A 15,455-nucleotide genomic window follows, 5' to 3' on the forward strand; every position below is an offset into this window, starting at 1 on the left:
TCATGGGCCACAACTACTCAGCCTGTGCTCTAGAGCTCAGAAACCGCAACTACTGAGGCCTGCGTGCCCTATGTGTTCCACAAAAAGAGAAGCCACCACAATGAGAAGCCTGTGCACCGCGACTGGAGAGCCGCCCCTGCTTGCCACAACTGGAGAAAAGCTGCTGCCGCAGTGAAGACCCAGCAGAACAAAAAATAAATCGAATAAACACACATAAATAATAAAAAAAATTAAAAGAAAAAGAAAGTAGGTCTTGACTTACAGGTAACTCTTTTTGGATGGGCAAATTAAGTGACAGCTACAGAAAGCTTTGTGGAAAGCGGGCCTTGAGGAAAGAATTCTGTGCATTGTACAAGTTTTTTTTTAAATGTTGAACTGCCTTTGATAACAGATTTTGAGTTCTTTACTTTTAAGTGATCTGCTCTGTATTTGCCTTTGAAATCTTTTTTTTTCCCCCAAAGTATTTATATTTCAATTGAAGGATAATTGCTTTACAGACTTTTGTTTTCTGTCAAACCTCAGCATGAGTCAGCCATAGGTATGCATATATCCCCTCCCTTTGAATTCTTTTATGGATACGTTGGTTAAGTGAATAACTATTGTTTCACAGTGATCTATGATCCTATCTGAGTGTTCTAAACCCTTTTGATATTCTTTGACAAAACTTCCTAAATGAAATTCTAATGAAGTCCTTTTTACCTTTATCTATTTGGGATGCTTCAAAGGGCCCCTGAAACATCGCAAAGAGAGATATTAAACTAGTTAGGTTCATTTTGTATGTTAAATTATTGTCAAATGAGTAATTAATCTTTTCATGTTATACTGTATGATCAGATCAGATCAGTCGCCCAGTCGTGTCCTACTCTTTGCGACCCCATGAAGCGAAGTACGCCAGGCCTCCCTGTCCATTACCATCTCCCCGAGTTCACTCAAACTCATGTCCATCGAGTCAGTGATGCCATCCAGCCATCTCATCCTCTGTCGTCCCCTTTTCCTCCTGCCCCCAATCCCTCCCAGCATCAGAGTCTTTTTTAATAAGTCAACTCTTCCCATGAGGTGGTTAAAGTACTGGAGTTTCAGCCTCAGCATCATTCCCTCCAAAGAAATCCCAGGGCTGATCTCCTTCAGAATGGACTGGTTGGATCTCCTTGCAGTCCAAGGGACTCTCAAGAGTCTTCTCCAACACCACAGTTCAAAAGCATCAATTCTTCGGCACTCAGCTTTCTTCACAGTCCAACTCTCACATCCATACATGACCACTGGAAAAACCATAGCCTTGACTAGACAGACCTTTGTTGGCAAAGTAATGTCTCTGCTTTTCAATATGCTATCTAGGTTGTTCATAACTTTTCTTCCAAGGAGTAAGCGTCTTTTAATTTCATGGCTGCAATCACCATCTGCAGTGATTTTGGAGCTCCAAAAAATAAAGTTTGACACTGTTTCCACTGTTTCCCCATCTATTTCCCATGAAGTGATGGGACTGGATGCCATGATCTTTGTTTTCTGAATGTTGAGCTTTAAGCCAACTTTTTCACTCTCCACTCTCACTTTCATCAAGAGGCTTTTAGTTCCTCTTCACTTTCTGCCATAAGGGTGGTGTCATCTGCATATCTGAGGTTATTGATATTTCTCCCGGCAATCTTGATTCCAGCTTGTGCTTCTTCCAGTCCAGCGTTTCTCATGATGTACTCTGCATATAAGTTAAATAAGCAGGATGACAATATACAGCCTTGACATACTCCTTTTCCTATTTGGAACCAGTCTGTTGTTCCATGTCCTGTTGCTTCCTGACCTGCCTATAGATTTCTCAAGAGGCAGGTCAGGTGGTCTGGTATTCCCATCTCTTTCTGAATTTTCCACAGTTTCTTGTGATCCACACAGTCAAAGGCTTTGGCATAGTCAACAAAGCAGAAATAGATGTTTTTCTGGAACTCTCTTGCTTTTTCCATGATCCAGCGATGATGGCAATTTGACCTCTGGTTCCTCTGCCTTTTCTAAAACCAGCTTGAACATCAGGGTGTTCACGGTTCATGTATTGCTGAAGCCTGGCTTGGAGAATTTTGAGCATTACTTTGCTAGCCTGTGAGATGAGTGCAATTGTGCGGTAGTTTGAACATTCTTTGTCATTGCCTTTCTTTGGGATTGGAATGAAAACTGACCTTATGAATGAAAACTTACTGTATGATAATTATTACTAATATAGACATTCTAAAATTTATATGGAGTTCCTAAAATTCTGACATGTCCCAGTCAAATGTTATCAGTCGTAATTATAGTTATCTGCAAGTATTGTATATCACAGCATAGCCATGTTACTTTATCTATTGAATTATCAGATTTTAAACATGACTTCTTTTGTCATTATGAACAATTATTGTTTTCTTCTGATGACTTTGCAAAAATGCTTCCTCTTCAAAAAGATTAACAGAAAGAACTTTTGTGTAAATATGTTTCTGACTTTCAGGTCATTAATGCTAAGCTGGGTAAGAAATGAAGCAATCCTAATGAGAAACCTAGGGGCTTTCCCAGTGGATCAGTGGCAAAAAATCCACCTGCCATGCAAGGGATGGTGGAGTTGTGGATTCGATCCCTGGGTCAAGAAGATCCCCTGGAGGAGGGCATGGCAACCCACTGCAATATTCTTGCCTGGAGAATCCGTGGACAGAGGAGCCTAGTAGGCTCCAGTCCATGGGGTCACAAAGAGTCGGACACGACTGAAGCAACTGAGTAAGCACACAGTGAGAAAACTGATGGCTTCATAAACTGTTAACAAAAGAGTTAATTAATAAAAAGACTGAGTAAAATGGTGAAAGTGGTTATCATTTTTATGGTTTCTGTCTGAAAAGTTACTGGGTTGGATCTGTGTTTTACAGGTGTAAGGAAAACCTTCTCCTCAAACTAATTATGATTTACAGTAATTTGGTAAATGATACTTTTGTATAAATCTTCCTTGAGAGATTGTGAACTCTTAGGTTTTCAGAAGCTTTATCAGATACATTAGGAAAGCAACCCCACCAGCAGATACAGAAATTTCAAGGTATTTTGGGGACATTGTAAAGGGAGGAATTCACCTAGATCTGTAGGTGAAACGTGATAAGCCCTTGGGGTGACCTTCCTAGCCCTGAGAGTTTTTCTTTTCTTTTTTTTAGCTTTCAGTCTGAGAATTCTTATAACAAATTTCAGAAAAGGAAAAACCTATATGATCAATTATAGTTATATAGATTACCAGACCAGGATTTTTTTTGAGACCAGACATATTTTGCAACAAATTTTCTTAATTTGGATACTTTTGGTAGAAATGAGGGTAATTTTGGAGAGAAAAAGATTATATTAAATCCCAGTTTTGTTAATGGAGGTCTGTATTTACTGTGTTAGTCGCTCAGTTGTGTCCGACTCTTTGTGAACCCATGGACTGTAGCCCACCAGGCTCCTGTCTCCATGGAATTCTCCATGACTCACTTTCCAGAAAGTTCCTTGCTGTTATGCTATATTAAAGATAATTGAATTATTAAAAGAACAGTCTAAGTTTTGTTTCTGAAACTTATCTCAGTAATCTTCGGATGAAGATCAGATGCCCCATGACCTGCAAATGGTGTTATATGTATTGGAAAAGACATACTTTAAAGGGCTATCTCCAATCTGGATGGAAGGACTTTTTATCAGGTACTCTTAATTAGCTCATACACAGTGAAGGAAAATTAACTCTTGGATTAATTCCCACTTCTAAAGGCCCCTCTGCTGGACCGGTCTATAGAGAAGTCTGCTGACCTCAAACTCACCTTGAAATGATGCTCAAACAGAGGAAACTACACCTACACCAGGATGAGAAGAAGATGATATAAGTAGACAGCTTATCCAAATGCTGGACCTGAGTCATATGATCAATCACTTATAATGTTTTCTTGACTTATTAGACTTTTGCATATAAATCAATTGTTTTTCTATCATGGACACCAACCTATGCTAGTTTTAAAAATCAATCCAGTTGTTGGGTTGTGGTAATTATCTGTGTCAAGTACTTCTAGATTACCTTGGTGGATTTCTCTACTCCAAGGCTCTAATTGGATGATCTTTAAAGTTTTGTTTTAGAAGAAAGAAAGTTCAGTCCTGTCCAGGTTACACTTGATATTACTAGGTGGACTCTTTTCACCTGACCAATTAATAATACCTCTGACCGTGGCCATAGTATGAATTTTCCTCTAAACTACTCAAGCTCAATCAGAGCAACAAGCAAAAATTCAACCAAGCAATAAAACCTCTCACATGGATTATGGGTTATGTGGTTAACACCAGACTATGATCATTTAAGATTAAAGGCCCCCCTTTATCTTGGGAACAATTAAGTTATACTAAGGATAACCAGCTTAGTAACACTAGGAAATTGGGCTGGGAGCCTTTACGGCAGTGCCAATATATAATTTTCCCCCCACCCCAACAAAAAAGATTGGTATAGAATAGACTAAGTCAGACAGCTTAAGAATATACAGGGCTATACCTAACAGAAGTTCTTGGCTTAATTCTTACTTATGACTTTAATAACGCTATTAGTTATGTTATTTGTACTTTGTCCGTTTTATAAGATTGCTGTTTCTTGCATTCCCAAATGTGTGACTGAATCTCCAATGACAATAATGATGATTAGGGGACTTGAAACAGTTGATCGAATATATAATTCTCTATGTGGTCACTGATTACAACAGTATAACTCTAGATATGGGAAGATACAACAAGAGGGAATTTGTCCTGGACTATAATAGTTTAAGTAAGACAGGTTAGTCCAGAGCCCTTTCAATGTTGATAGAACCTAGTCCAGTAACAGCACACTGAATGGCCTATCAGAAATCTTCACGAGAACTAGGAATGAGCCTTTCTAGCAATGTGGGACAAAACGGTCATGAAATGCCTCCCAAATTATGGCTGAACTTATGACCACCATGAGATGAAATTAAAAGACGCTTGCTCCTTGGAAGAAAAGCTATGACAAACCTAGGGTAAGTGTTAGTCGCACAGTCTTGCCCAACTCTTTGCAACCCCATGGACTGCAGCCCACGGGCTCCTCTGTCCATGAGATTTTCCAGGCAAGGATACTGGAGTGGGTTGCCATTTCATTTTCCAGGGGATCTTCCTGATCCAGGGATCAAACCCCAGTCTCCTGCGCTGCAGGCAGATTCTTTACAGACTGAGCTATAGGGGAAGCCCCAACAGAATATTAAAAAGCGGAGACATCCCTTTGCCAACAATGGTCTATATAGTCAAAGCTATGGTTTTTCCAGTAGTCTGGTATGGATGTGAGAGTTGGACCATAAAGAAGGCTGAATGCTGAAGAATTTATGATTTTGAATTGTGGTGCTTGAGAAGACTTGAGAGTCCCTTGGACTGCAAGGAGATCAAACCAGTCAATCCCAAAGGAAATCAGTCCCGAATGTTCATTGGAAGGACTGATGCTGAAGCTGAAGCTCCAACATTTTGGCTGCCTGATGTGAAGAGCTGACTCATTTGAAAAGACCCTGATGCTGGGAAAGATTGAGGGCAGGAAGAGAAGGGAGCGACAGAGGATGAGATGGTTGGATGGCATCACTGACTCAATGGACATGAGTTTGAGCCAACTCCAGGAGACAGGGAAGGACAGGGAAGCCTGGTGTGCTGCAGTCCCCAGGGTCACAGAGTCAGATGTGACTTGACCACTGAACAACGTGACCATGAGGAGGCATTGTCAGCTGCAAATTGGCAGTTGCCATGGGTGCTTGCGAATTACCTCTATAAGGATTAAATCGTGTGCTGCCACATTCCCTGAAGGAGTTCATTGAATGTTCAGTGAATGGAGAGCAGAAATGAGGCACTCTGTGCTCAGGAAAAAGGTGGCAGGGCAGGTATCCAGGTTAGATATTTCAGGAGCTGATGTTATGAGTCCAATTCTGTATCTCCTCATATCTAGAAAAGCATTAAAACCCTCATGGTGACAACTGTTTCTCAAGACTAGCAGAAGCTTCATGAGACTAGAAGAAATTTTCTACAAAATATATGTGCTTGATTGCATGTGCTCTCCCTATACCAAAACCACATATACACTGTCCTGCCCTATGTCTTTGGAGGAGTTCCTCAGGATTATCTGAGATGCGTCTTCTGGGCTGTGATCCTCATTTTGCCCCCAGTAAAACTTAACTGGCAACGCTCACATTGTGTGTTGTTTTTAAGTCAGCAGCTTGCTGAAATCATTCCTATGATACGCACCTCAGCTGTCTGGGACCAGTGTCCTGTGTTTTCACACCTGAGTTCCCTTGGGGCTCACCCTGGGGAGTGGCTGCAGTCTGATGGCTGCTTGATAACAGGTGTTCTTTCCTATCTGAGTTCCCTCAGGGCTCACCAGCTTACATTCCATGGTGGCTGCAATTGTAGGGGACTGTCATATCTGTTTTTAACTGATATGGCAGAAAATATTCCATTACTCAACATTCAGGTTTAAGTCATAAAAGGACTCATGGGACACAAAGTTATACTTAAGCTTATAGCAAATGCATGCAGAGTAGAATCAACAGAGGGAGAAAATGCATGTGGCAAAGCTGGAGGAACACAAGCACAAGCCTCTGCTTGGTTCCCTCAACCCAACATGTCCAGGGTGTTGCCAACTAGGGAAGCTCACTCCTGGAAGTCTTGGGTTTTTACTGTGGTCAGGCACATGGGCATATACTTTCTGCACTGCTGACCTCAGTTAGAGATACCTTAGACCCCCAGAGGTAAAGAGGCAATACCCACATTAAAAATGACTAAAGATGACAGTTTAGGGGACACAAACTTTACTTAAAACTCCATGAAGTGGGCAGTCTCCACTCCCAAGGCTCCAAAGGACTGTGGACCATTTATAAGAACACAGAATAAAGTTTAAGGTTGCTAACACAGCCCCTCAGACATCTTGGGTCTAGATATTTATTTCAGCACAGGCCTGGGATCTGATCCAAACATTCTTACTGGGAGTTGGGTGTCACATTGATGATTTAACAGGAGTCCTGAAATCTTGGAGCATTTACCACCCAGGGGCACAGAGCTGAGCATTCTCTCTTCATTGGTCACATGTGTTCACAGCATCCTGAATACATGAGGTTGATTTTTTATAAACAGTCTCACTTTACAGATGAAGGCACTGAAGCCCCGGAACACTAAGTAATTTGCAAACCCAGGTCGTCCTACTGTTGTAGGGGAGGAAATATTTCCCTATTTCCCTTCTAGATTCCTTGGCTGATTTGGTAATAAAATCAACATAAGACAGATAAACAGGAGAAAAACAAATTTCATCTGTACAGCATCACCAAAGACATGAGTCCTGAGTGAGGGAGAAGAGAATGGGGGTCTCATCAGTCATTTCATCCTTGAGGGATGGAAGAAGACCCTTTATTTTTGCAAAGGAAGTTCAGTGACTTGTACTTGTCATATGCACTTATCATATAGCATGTGACCATTCCAAAGAAGTAAGGTAAAGGTGGAGCATTAGGAAGGGGTGCAAGTTAGTGGGAGAGAATGTGGGGTTTTCTGAGTCAGCTCTTCCTGATCTTGGCTCCTCTTTCACTTTCCCAAGGTGCATGGGGGAGGCAGCTTTTCTCTGCCTTAGACCCTAGAGGTAAAGAGGCAATAGCCACATTAAAAATGATTACAGATGACGGTTTCTCCTCCAGCCCAGTGAGGGCTCCTCCAGGCTTGCTTTCAAAGCGTGGTTTTATGGATCGTTTAATAGGAGAGGAAATGGACTGGGACACACCTGTAACAGGGAGTCTGTTAGGAATGTTGCTTCTCAGGCCTCACCCAGACCTGGGGAATCAGAATGTGTTTTTATTTCCACCAGACCGACAGGCGGAGTCAAGTTTAAGAAGCACTGTTACTGGGCATTTTCCCTAGCGGACATAAGCAGGAATTCTGGTTGTGTGGGGAGATTTCCCACTGGACAAGCCTGACCCCAGATCCTCCCCTTCCTTACTCCTCTCCCTGTTGCCTGTACCCACCTCTCAACAGGGGTGTGAGAAGCTCTGTCAGAGCCCCTGCATCTGCAGAAGCCGTCCTGCAACCACAGGGATGAACCAGATCTGCCTTTCTGCAGCCCTTCTCGTTGTCATCATGGGTACCCCAGTGGCCCACACCCAAGGGGGTGAAACCAGCAACCAGGCCCAGGATAAGTCCCAGTTCACCTCTCCTCTACAGGCAGAGTGTGGGTGGGGGGTAGGGGGAATGAAGGGATCAGTTGTCTGCTGGGGAAAAAAAGATGCAGCTTCAAAGTTGAGAGTTGTTTTATTTGGCAGAAATTTTTAGGACTTCAAACCTGGGAGACACCATCTCAGTTAACCCTGACAGAACTGCTCTGAGGAGGCAAGTGGGTTGGGGAGAGGGAGCCAGGTTATATAGAAGTTTTGCAACAAATGGCAGGTAATCTGAATGTCAACAGATTATTGAAAATTGAAGAAAACCAGGTATCCCAAATTAAAGAATTTAGCACTTTTCTATTTATGGGGAGTTGGAAGAGTCTGGGCTCATTGAAATCATTCCTGTGGTATGCACCTCAGCTCTCTGGGCCGTTTTCACATCCTGAGTTTCCTCAGGGCTCACTAGCTCACATTACCTGATGGCTCCAATTGCTGATGACTGTGATACCCTTTGTTTACTGATCTGGCTGGAAATAGTCCATGATACTGGGAAAGAGTGAAGGCAGGAGGAGATGGGGATGACAGAGGATGAGACGGTTGGATGGCATCACTGACTCGATGGACATGCGTTTGAGTAAACTCCGGGAGTTGGTGATAGACAGGGAAGCCTGGCGTGCTGCAGTCCATGGGGTCGCAAAGAGTCAGACACAACTGAGAGACTGAGTTGATTCCATTTCTCATCATGGAAGGGACTGGGGATCTGGGATGGGTTGGGTGCTGCGTTATTAACCATCTCTGGATTTTTTAGATAGTTGGGCAGTTTTATCTCAGGGATGTTTCCTAACTCTCAAAAGGAATCATTATGTGTTCAGCTAATACAATATTGTAATTAGCCTCCAATTAAAATGAATAAATTTATATTAAAAGAAAATCCCATCTCATTCTACCAGACCAGGGATCCCATTTCTGAGACGATTCTTGGTCACTGCCTTATTCCTGAACTTCACTGTAGTGGAATCAAAAGATCAATTTTTACTGTTGTCCTGATTCATGGAACAGCCTCTGGAAGCTCTTGAAATTTACTTTTATATGGCAGTGAGATGACTGTAAAAGAAGTCTGGACATAGCTTCAGGATCACACTGAAAAACCAATCAGTTGATTATTATAAGTTTAGAATATTCAACTCTGCCGACTTCTGGGTATAGGGAAAGGTGCTGAGATGGAATTCAGTCACCAGTGACTGACAATTCAATCAATTTCAGGACCTAGTGAAACCTCAATAAAAGCCCCTAAATAACTGGGGTTTTGGAGAGCTTCCAGGGAAGTGAACACATCGAGGTGCTGTAAGGGTGGTATTTCCTGAGAGGGGATGGTACTCTGTACCCTGAAAAGCCCCTCACTCTACACATCTCCTCCACAGTTGGCTGCTCAGCTGTGACTCACTCTTTGCGACCCCTTGGTCTGTCCATGGAATTCTCTAGGCAAGAATACTGGAGTGGATTGCCATTCCCTTCTCCAGGGGATCTTCCCAATCCAGGGTTTGAATCCAGGTCTCTTGCATTGGCAGGGGGATTCTTTACAGTCTGAGCTACCAGGGAAATTCACATTCTATCTGTGATCAGCGTTTCCAAACGTGTGAGTGGATGAATCAATGTCTCCTCAACATCTTCCCATAAATGCTCTACAGGCACCTTGGACTCAACTTTTACCAAACTGAACTCATCCTCCCTTCCCTGGGACTCGCTTTTCCGCCCTTCTCCCGTGAAGCTGTCTGTGCCTGTCTTGGTGCAGCTCCGTTAGGCAGAGCAGGAGCTCTGCTCAGCTGTTCCAGGACTTTCTGATTAATTTTAATAATGGAGAAATAACATCAGTCTTTGACAGACAAATATTTTTACTAGGAGAGTGGTTGTTACAGGGTAGAATAGAATCCCTGACTACATGCTGAATCTTTTCTTTTGCTTTCACCCTTGTTTCTCATTGCTTCTGTTCACTAAAAGGATACTGTCTGTACATGATGGCCTGCCTTGGGGAACCCTGCCCCTTTGTCTGAATGTTCAACCAAAGTGCCTTTGTTCAGGGCACTGAACACCTGACCCTGTCCACCTATGAATAGCCCCAAGAAAAAAGTAATGAACACGTTCCCTCCCTGAAGCTGGTCATTCCAGGAGATACTTGTAAGACTTACGGTCTTTTTACTTTACTTCCTTACCACCTCCCATTCTCTTTTGTAATAAAGATCCTGGCATCCAGATGCCTTAAGATGGTTAATTTGAGACAATAGCCTGCCATCTTCTTCTTGGTCTGCCCTAATTCTCCACGCCTCATCTCCTGATTTATTGACCTGTTGTGCAGTGAATAGAGTGAGCTTAGACTTGGTAATGGAGAAGGCAATGGCACCCCACTCTAGTACTCTTGCCTGGAAAATCCCATGGGTGGAGGAGCCTGGTAGGCTGCAGTCCATGGGGTCTCGAAGAGTCAGACACGACTGAGTGACTTCACTTTCACGCATTGGAGAAGGAAATGGCAACCCACTCCAGTGTTCTTGCCTGGAGAATCCCAGGGACGGGGGAGCCTGGTGGGCTTCTGTCTACAGGGTTGCAGAGTCGGACACGACTGAAGTGACTTAGCAGCAGCAGCAGCAACAGCAGCAGCAGACTTGGTAACAACGTCTTGGTGGAAATGGATATCTTGGCCATAAACTGTGGAAATAAACTCTTTCTGTGAGAGAGGGAATCCCTTCCCAGGACCTGCATGGCCGATGTCACCTGTTTCCACACGGGAAAATTGCAGATTAGTGAGTGGCCCTCAGTCACTTAGTGAGTGGTAAGTTCAAGTCAAGACATTATTCTGTCAAAATCCACTGGATAGAGCTCCTGACATCTGCAAGAACTGTTAAAATGCAAGTGTTGGGTAATAGTTTCTGGACGCACTGCCCCACACTCATCACTCTCCTGTCCCTAAGCCTCATCTCAGCCACTGAAGCCCAGAGATGAGTGGCCCTGGGTTTTTCCCAGACACCAAATTCTTGGTATTCCTTCCAACACCAGCCAATTCTCCAACACCAACTGGCCATCTCCCAGTCAGTTCCGTTTTGACAAAATCTCCAGAGTTAGAGCAGACCTCACAGGTGGAAGATGCGGTCCCACAAGACTGCCCCATTTCAAAGGCTGGCCACCAACCCTCCCTGTCCTCTCAGCTCACCTCCCTGCTCTGAGCCTGCCTGACATTTATCTGGGCATGTTCTTGGACCTTCTAGACAGTGAGCCTGGCTTCCTTCTCCTTGACCCTGGAAGTGGAGCATGGGGTGTGTGTGTGTGTAATTGCCTAGAAGACTGGGCTCTAGCTTTGTTTTATTTTTACTGTGGTCTTATTTTTACTGCTGATCAGCAGTTTGGTGTTGGGTGATGCCTTCACCTCTCTGTGCTTCATTTTTTCTGTCTCTGTGATAGGTGGCAAGGTGGAAACATCTCCTAGAGAGGAGAGATTTGATGTGAGCATTAAAGGGGATAAAGTTTTCCACAAAGGGAATTGTGTAGCATCTTGGCACGGGTAGCTGTTAGTGTGTGTGTATGTGTCAGTGGGAAGATGCGTGTCTGTGTGTGGATGAGTAAGCATGTATGGGAGAGCCTTGTTGCACACGGCTATAATGGGGAGTGAATAGATGGGAGGAGTGAAGGGGGAGGGTGTGTAAACCCTCACATGTACACCACACTTCATTCCTTACAAAGCAGCAGAGTGCATGGCACAGACTGGATGCAGCCAGTTTCTTGGGTTCAAGTCCTGTCTACCCAGTATGACCTTAGTCAAATGACGAATTTCTTGTTGCCTCAAATTTCTCATCTGTATTGTTAGAAAATATGAAGATTTCCTCACCCTCTCTTTTAGGATTATCCTGAGGATTAGATGAGATAATGTACATCAAATGCTTAGTATAATGACTGCACACAGAAGGAGCTAAGTGTTAACTGCTGTCATTACTCATTATAATTATTATTACAAGGGACTTTGACTTTTCTGGGAGAAGGAATGTCTGTCTGTTGCCTCCATTGCTTCCACAGCAACCTCGTGATGAGGGCATGACTCATCTGACACCTGAAGACATGGGGCTCTGGGAGATTCTGGCCCCAGGTCACAAAGTAAGAAGGAGGCAGAGCTGGGATTCAGACTGAGGTGCTCTGATTGCAAAACCACTGAGGAGAGAGTAGAGAGAAGGGATGGCTGCAGGCAATCTTCCAAGCCCCCTACAAATCCACTCCAGCCTCGAGGTCCACTCAGACAGATTTCCTGTGGCTAAAACCAGGTGAGGGATGGCAGGTGATCATGCTGCAGAGACATGTTCAGCTCCCTGCTTCCCCTCTGCCCCCTCCCCTTACTCCTTTCTGTCCCCAGAAAAGGAGGATCTTTGTCCCTCGCACCAGGCCCCCCAGGAGAAATTGTCTTCCCCTAGCTCAGCTACTGCCTGCGCCTCTGCAGGTAAACTGCAATTTCCATCTGTTTGAGATGTTACCGCAATGCTTGCAGGAAGGGGCCTTTGTCATAGCTGCCTCCTGAGGTAGGTGAGGTGGGAGGGCGGGGGAAGGGCATTGATGCCCAGATGTGATAACACCTACAGGAGGCTGAAATGGGGGACTGGAGCTCACACACTGCTGATCGCTTATCTGTCCTTTGATCGGCTGTCATCCATTCACAGATGTCCATCAGTGCAGGCACTGTTCTAGGTGCTGGGGTGCCTCCTGAGTGACCATACTGGACACAGTTCCACCTGTCTGATCACAATCCTTGTTTCCATGAGACCCACAGGCATCATCAAGTCTGAGAAGTGCTGTTATTGGGCATTTGGCCCCTGCACGCAGAAATGGGAACCCTGGTTAGGTGGGGAGATTAAGCAATAAACAGGACTGACCCAACTCCTCCCCTTGCCCACTTCCCTTCCTCATCACTGGATCCCACCCCTCAGCCAGGATATTGAAAGCCCAGTCCATCCCCAGCATCCTCAGGAGCCCTCCTGAGGGCCACGAAGATAAGGCGGCTCTGTCTCTCTGCAGCCCTTCTCTTTCTCCTGGGCACCCTGATGACCAGCACCCCAGTGGGTGACACCAGCTGCAAGGACAATGGTAAGTCCTGGCTCACCTCTCCTCTACAGATTGGGAGTGGGATGATGAGGGGAGTCCATGAAAGGGGCTGGGGAACAGGGATGGGGTGGACACTGCCAACCCTCTCCGGATTTCTCCTGAGAAATTGGGCAGTTTTAACTCCAGGGATGTTCGCTGACTTTCAGGAAGAAATCATCATGTTTCCAGCATAAAAAAAGTTTCCTGCTCAACTATATGACATCAGGGACCTGATCGCTGAGACTCTCTGTTCCTAGTCTCTGCCTTGTCCTCAAACCTTACTGTAGTTTAATGAAAAGATCAGTACTTGATCCTTGTTCTGGTTCCTGGCCCAGACATCCTGTTTGGGATTCACCGTCTTTTGTAAGGTAATGTGATGAGTCAAAGCAAGGGACCCAGAGTAGTTTCAGGATGGGGCTTGTCTCCAAAAAAAATCTCATCAGGTGATCAGAGAATTAGAACTCTAAACCCCTAGTACTTCTGGGGAGAGGGGAGGGGAGGTACTGAGACTGAGTTCAATCACCAATGATCAATGATTCAATCAATTTGCCTACTTACTGAAGCCTCAGTAAAATTGCCTAACACCACAATTCAAGTGAACTGACTTGTGGGATGCCCAGTGGGCATTTCAGAACTGGTTGGTATAGGTAGGGACACCAAGTATTTGCTGTCAGGGACAAAACCCAGACTAGCTCTTCCCTGTGACTGGATGACTGTGGCTCAGGACCCAGGGGTGTAATTAGTGTGGGTCTGTGCTCCCAGCAATGACTGTCAATTATCTACTTTATAAGAATTCCTTGGCAGAATCAGGTACTCTATCAAATGGGATGTGACATGATTATATTATAGTGAATTTAGTAGTTACATGCCCGGGGCAAGTCATCTCCGGTTTCCTCACTTGAATGGGGGGCGGGGTTACCTGTTACACAGGTTCTTTTAAGGGATGACCAGTCATGAATATTGAGAGTTTAATCACATTGCATGGGCTTTCCAAGTGGTGTGAGTTGTAAAGAACCCACCGGCCAATCCAGGAAACATTAGAGATGCGGGTTCGATCCCTGGGTTAGGAAGATCCCCTGGAGGAGGGTACGGCAACCCACTCCAATATTCTTGTCTGGAGAATCCCATGGACAGAGGAGCCTGGCAGGCTACAGTCCATGGGGTTACCAAGAGTCGGACACAACTGAAGTGAATTAGCACGCACAATGACATTTCATAACCAGTGATGTACATTTTCCGTCAACATATTTTCATCTGGAAGATCTGGAAGAGTTGCTATACCTACCTTTTCCTTCCCTGCTCCAAATATCTTGGTATCAAATAATGATTATTTCTCTATCATTAAAGTTAATTAGAAAGGCAGGGGTAGGGGCAGGCAGCTGAGTTTCTGCTCTGCCTGAGACAACTGCAGGGAGATCCAGGTTCTCTTGCGGGGTCAAGGCTACTTTTTCCAGACTGGAACAATGTTAGTCAAAACTCAAGGCCCTTCCTTTTGTCTCCTATGTCTATTATTTTATTATCTTCTCAAGATATAGAATGTTAGTGCTGGATTCATAGTTATGTTGACTTGCCTCATCGTCAAACAGCGATTGAATGATATCCATTCTATTCAACAGCTGTGTTCTTGGCTTGGACATGGAATGGGAAGTTGATTCCTTTAACAAATACCTCTCAAGTCCCTAAAAGCATTGTTCTTGATGTAGGGAAACAGCTGTACACAAAATAGCAAAATAACTTGCCTCCTTGAAAGTCAAAGTTGCTCAGTCATGTAGGACTATTTGTAACCCCATGGACTATACAGTCCATGGAATTCTCCAGGCCAGAATACTGGAGTGGGTACCCTTTCCCTTCTCCAGGGGATCTTCCCAACCCAGGGATTGAACCCAGGTCTCCCGCATTGCAGGCAGATTCTTTACCAGCTAAGCCACAAGGGAAGCCCAACTTGCCTCCTTGGAGGGAGACAGATCATAGAGAAAGGGAAAAGTCCTCTGCCAGATGGCAATGAGTGATGTGAAGAAAAAGAGTGAAGGGGATAAAGGAGGCTGTACTAATTCTATAGAGGGTCAGGGAAACCCTCTTTTATAAGGAGGCAGCGGCTGCCAAAAATGAGCTTGGTGTGTTTGTGCAGCAGCCAGGACCAGGGTGGCTGGAGCTGAGAGGGTGAGGGGAGGGGAGTGGAAGGGGATGAGGCAGAGAGGCCACGGGGGCAGGTCATGA

The 15,455-nt window shown here is 44.5% G+C and overlaps 1 protein-coding gene across 1 annotated transcript in view; it reads left to right on the top strand.

Annotated features, from left to right (window-relative positions):
- The first annotated feature begins 13,035 nt into the window (after positions 1 to 13,035).
- LOC101110259 (trophoblast Kunitz domain protein 1-like) overlaps positions 13,036 to 15,455 on the top strand; it is a 116,737-nt gene continuing 114,317 nt past the window's right edge. Inside the window, exon 1 of the mRNA XM_060397061.1 lies at positions 13,036 to 13,241. The gene's annotated coding sequence lies outside the window, so the exon portion shown is untranslated. The remainder of the gene's footprint in view (positions 13,242 to 15,455) is intronic.

Source organism: Ovis aries, chromosome 13 (assembly GCF_016772045.2).
Source record: "Ovis aries strain OAR_USU_Benz2616 breed Rambouillet chromosome 13, ARS-UI_Ramb_v3.0, whole genome shotgun sequence".
NCBI lineage: Eukaryota > Metazoa > Chordata > Mammalia > Artiodactyla > Bovidae > Ovis > Ovis aries.